This window comes from Triticum urartu, chromosome 7, assembly GCF_003073215.2.
Source record: "Triticum urartu cultivar G1812 chromosome 7, Tu2.1, whole genome shotgun sequence".
Classification (NCBI taxonomy): Eukaryota; Viridiplantae; Streptophyta; class Magnoliopsida; order Poales; family Poaceae; genus Triticum; species Triticum urartu.
In genome coordinates, this window is record NC_053028.1 from 227,557,661 (window position 1) to 227,563,358 (window position 5,698).

At 38.7% G+C, this 5,698-nt stretch overlaps 1 long non-coding RNA gene across 1 annotated transcript; it reads left to right on the top strand.

The window, feature by feature from the left end:
• Nucleotides 1-681: 681 nt before the first annotated feature.
• LOC125519274 lies at nucleotides 682-4,794 on the top strand. The gene is made up of 2 exons (XR_007288211.1): nucleotides 682-1,636; nucleotides 2,455-4,794. It is a non-coding gene; the product is annotated as an uncharacterized LOC125519274 (long non-coding RNA).
• The last annotated feature ends 904 nt before the right edge of the window (nucleotides 4,795-5,698 follow it).

Below are 5,698 nucleotides of genomic sequence, written 5' to 3' on the forward strand. Positions count from 1 at the left end.
TCATACTGAACACTGCAATATTCGGTTAGGATACATATGTTCTTCCATATTAATTCATGTGCATATGACGGGGTATAGTATACTTTCTTAGTGCAATAACTTTGTTTTTCTTTTCTTCATGACACTTCTAGAATACTATGAGCTATCGTGATGTTGAGAAAAAACTACATTTTTTCTCACGGGCTAGAAAGAGTTGCATTTTGTAGTCTTCTAGATTTAATCAGCCCACGTCGCTATATTACATAATCAAATAATTGTCTATACCTTATAACTGAAATAGTGACGGAATTTGCACTGATATATCCGTCTCATTATTCATTTGCTTTTAAAATTAATCCATGTGCACGTATTTTTTTAATTCATGTGCATATGATCGATCATGGTGAGAAGTTTATGCATAGGAAATGTATTATCTATATAGAAGTTTGTTTGCTTTAACTAAGTACTCCCTCAGTATAGAAATATAAGAGTGTTTAGATCATTACTTTAGTGATCTATATTTGGGTTTGCTTGCATGACATGTTCTTTTTTCTATTTTTATCTTTTGTAGGTTTAAATGCGTGGCCCGGGTAGTATGGTTGTCTGCTGTACAGACTCCTCGATTTGTAGGATGTTTTTCTTAACATTTTGGAGGATTAGTATTTTGGAGGATTAGTTCGTTTAAGGATTTTTCGCTGTACAAATTTACTTTTCATGGGACTCAAATATCTTAGAAAGAATATTTTCTTTTGTTGTGGTGAAATCAAATAAAATTAGATACAAATTTTAATCACAAAGAATTTGAGGTAATATGGCATGCCACAATTCTGTGCATGTTGTTTTCTATAATTTATAAAAGTGTGTCATTATAATTTTATTACTCTTGAGAGTCAAAATACCATAATCATTTCTATATAGACTCAACTCAGTCTGAGTAATATGCAAAGAAAAAGGAAACTCTACCGACCGAATGTTCTCTCGGGATCTTTCGGCGCCACGTAATGTCCACTGCTCGATTCTGAGAGCGGCAGAAAACCTACACGCCAAATGAAAACGGCCTGCAATGCACTTGAGGTATCGCGGTAAACTTAGTCGGGCTTATCAGATCCCAAATAGAAAACTCAATTTGACCTCATGAAAATTGCATTCATACTGTGCTATTTTCGCATGGATGTTTTTTTTCTAAATGCCAAGGGCATGATTCTCATACACCTATTTACTATTGACACCCAATCCGATTTGTATGAGGAAAAACCATCATTTTTTTAAATGAGACTACCCTTCATTAGCACGTACGTGTAGACACGGATTTTTTTCAGAATTGTGTAGAGATGGATATGCGGTGCCCCCGAGCCAGACTCAACGTGCTACCCTTCCCAGCCAAAAAAAAAAAGAAAATCCAAATTCTTGTTCTCCTCCCGTTCCTTTTTCACTGTTCCTTGCCTGATCCATAGATTCATCCACATTTGTTGCTAGATCCTGCCAAGGGAAGAGGACAGGGTGAGAAGGGGGATTTGCGGCGGAGTGCGGCGGCTGCATGCTCTCGGCGACGGCAGGTCCTGCAGCTCGACCACACGTGCCTGCTGCTCGCCGCCGCCGTCAGTTGGATGGCCGTGGAGTTCGGCCCCTTTGAACCTGAGCGGTTCCTCTCCTCCAGGTAATCTCTCCTCTTCCCATTCCTTCTCCTCCCTTCCCAGATGCTTGGCCTTCTAGGCTCCAGCAATGATGCGGATTTGGGTTTTTTTTATGGAGATTTTCTATGGCTATGAGAAATTTGTTCGTCCATGTGAAAGCGAGTGGCAGCACCAAATCCATCCACTGGCCTGCTCGTGCATCACTAAAGCTGGGAAGGAGATGCTCTTGAGGCCAGATCGGACCGAGGCTGGGGCACGCGTTCTAGCCTTAGATTTTGCGCCCCTAGCAGCGAGGTCGTGAGGCAAAGTGGTCGCATTGGAGGTCAATGGAGAATATGATAAATCCGTTTTGCTGAGTGGTGATGCTCTCCTGTTTGTGCCACTGGGCCGAGAGCTGTGCCGTCGGGTTTGATAGCCATGTTCTTCATAGTGTTCCTCGTCGTCTATGGCAGAGTAGTAGGGATGGGTATGACTGCCTTACTATTCTCCCAACATCCTTTGCATTCTTCTTTTTCTGCGCACAGTATATATGTACTTTATAAAAAGCTTGTTTGCTTAGTTGATCCGTTAAATTTATTCAGAGATAAGGTTGAGTTACTTAGTTCTTCTATTTTATTATAATTCAGACAATAAGCTCGTACATTCTGACTATTTCTAGGATATAAATTGTAGAATTATTTATCCTGCCATTGATGTGCCTTGCGTTGCTTTAGGGAATTGAGCTTATACTATTTTTAGTTAACATTCTGCCGAACTTTGGTTACTGTCTCTTCAACACATCCATATTAATTATATGAAGTTTCTTATAGCAAAAAGTGTTCAATATTACATTGTCTTGTAGAGAGTCCACGGGTGGAGGCATGTTGTGGGCTTGCTACTTCTGTCAGCTTCCACCTATGTAATGTGCTACAACTTTGCATCATTACTACTTGCTGCACACCGGCTGATTCGTCACAGGTATGCTTCCTCCCTGTAGTTTGATAAAAAGGTGTATTCTTTCTATTTGTTGTTACCATATAGTATTAGCAAGTTATATTATTGATATGTGTTTTTAAGACAAAAGAAAAAGGCTTGCATTTATTAACTGAATTTGGTCCATATGTGTTAATTGATATGCAATAGAGTTTTCGCATGTGTTGTAGGTGATGCATATAACACTGGAGCTTTTTTCATTGTTCTCCTCAACTGAAAAGGCTAGACAGAAGAGCCGTTACCAAGAACATAAAACTCACTAAAGTGCATGTTTGAATTTAGTAGATCTTCCATAGTAACCATGAATGTAATTAGAAAATGCATGCAGGGATTAAATACGCAAATTGTACATTGACGACCTATGGAAAATATCTGAACCCGAATGGATGAACTGATGATTTAGAACAACTCTTACTAACCTTTCAAATTTCAGAATTTACGGGAATCACTTGTCGCATATGTCATCTTCTACAAAAATACTCTGCCGACAACAAAATAGCTATTGTTACTTTAGGACTACAAAATAATCTATTAGACTCATTTTACAGCGATAAGAAATATCATATAGCATGTTGTACATGAAAAAAATTGTGCAATAGAATTGTAGCGTTGCCTTTCACTTATATTAGACACTCAAAAACTATAGTTAGTGTCATAGAAACATAGACTGATTGGAACATATCTAGTAGAATATAGCCTTCAGGTGCAGAACTGAAACAACATGCAACAGTACGATTGTCTCTGACCACCCAGATAAATGTATAATAGTCCTTCCATAGTAACCATGAATGTAATTAGAATTATTTAAAAAAATGAATGTAATTAGAAAATGCATGCAGGGATCAAATATGCAAATTGTACATTGGTAACCTATGGAAAATATCTTAACTCAAATGGGTGAATTGATTACTGAGATCAACTCTTACTAACCATTCAAATTTCAGAATTAATGGAAATCACTTGAATTTATAAGGATTCACACACATATCATCTTCTAGGAAAAATCTGCACACAATACAATACTATTGTTACTTAATGACTACAAAAATAATCTATTATGCTCATTTTTCAACAATAAGAGTTGCATATAGCATCTTGTATATCATAAAAATTCTGCAAACAATAGTAGCTGTTGTTACTAACACATTGTATAATATGTAATCTGTTATATCCTGAATTCAGGACCTTTACGCATTAGTCCTAAGGATAGCAGTTAGCTTGTATACATAAATTTACCCTTTTTCAAACTGTAAATCTAATATGCACAATGATCTGAAAAAAATACCATTGGATTTGGATATACATGTCTTTATACATTTTGTCAAACACTTGGCAAACATGTCCAAATTCTAACTAACTGTTAGACAGAGGAGGGCTAGGAGTTGATTAAATCTAGAAAGAGGATAGGGCCATGTTTCAAACAATTCTGTTATTACGCCAAGTAATACCTGCATCTAGGGTCGATTTGGTTCTCTTTATGCCACTTGTAAGTCACATCCTTGGTGGTCATCTTACTATGCTTGTAGACCATGCTGATCTATCCTCTTGCAGACAGTCCTACATGCCTTGATCGACTTGTATATGACACAACTCCAAGATAGCACGATAGCATTCTTCTTGCTTTGCGACATGATTCTTGTCAAGTGTTTCCTATGGACAGGAACATGATGATGAGACGCGACTGGTTGCTGCTCGGGAGGCGGAATCTTCAACACCTAACCGATTGAGGAGAAGATCTTGTGGAGAGTGGACACAGAAGGCATGGCTTCGAGGTTTCAGTGGCGCTGTAGGATGTGAGCTGCAGCCACACATGATAGGATGAATAGTGCGGCCTTAGAGTAGACCATCAGAAACCCTAGAACTGGGCTGCTCGAGAGGCATAGTTTTGGGGTTTCGGTGGATCTATAGGAGGTGAGCTGCAGTTGCACAGGAGGAATAGCTCGGCCCTAGGGCAGACCATCAGAAACCCTAAAACCTGGACTGCTCTAGAGGCATATGGCTTTGAGGTTTCGGTAGAGCTGTAGGACGTGAATCAGAATCAGCTTCTAGAGCGTACATCTCTTTTGTATGCAACGTGTCAGGATTTTTTTTTACCATATTGATGCCCGTACGTGAACCTTTTTTTGAAGTGGCATGTACGTCAACCTAACTCTTCCTACCTTTTTTTACGTGCTGACGCTTCCTTGCCTAGTCGTTTTTTATGCGCTGACGCTTCCTTGCCTAGTCTAATTACATTGGATGGGATGTGTATGTGACAACGTGATAGTCCGATATGTTGGTACATACACATTAATAAAACCTTTAAATCTCAGCCATTATTATTTTGATCGGACGATGTAAATAATATTAACATATGTGGACGAACCTAATGGCTTGTTTGCCTTCTGTATTATGTATATAATAGATAGATTGCAACGATGACCAAAACTATGTTTGTCAACTCTTAACAACTTTTTCATCATACTTTTTCTATGTGAGCTCATTACTCTCCATAAGAGTCACATGATCTCTTTGTTTTTTTTATTCACTTGGGATCATGGCAAAAATAATCAAGTCCTTGACTCAACACTATTCTTTATTATATAGCTCAAAGACTCGATTACATAGAAGGATAATAAAGCAAAACTCATAACTAGATCATACTAAGAACTGTTATTCTACTAGATCAAGATATTACCAAAAGGATCGAACTAAGAAAAACGGTAAAGATAAAAGTGATGGTGATACGATACCGGGGCACTCCCCCAAGCTTGGCAGTTGCCAAGTGGAGTGCCCATACCAGATACTCAATTCTTCTTTGTTGGTGTGTTGGTGGAGACGGTGGTGATTTTGTTGATGGCGTAGGCTTCTTTCTTAATTTGCGTTTGAGGACAGAATTTTGATCCCTCAGGTCCTCGATCTCCTGTTCCAGGCTCAGTATCTTTTTGCATAGTTCCTGCTTGTTTTCCTACAAGAGGCGAAAAGAGATAAATTCGATCTTAAGTTTCTTTACTCTATCAGGAGGCTTGACTTTTTGAACTCCACATGCATGTCCCCAGGTTGAGGTAGTGGGACTTCATCTTCATCTGAGCTCGTCTCCTCCTTTCCCTTGGGTTCATGGTCTTTTTGTTCTT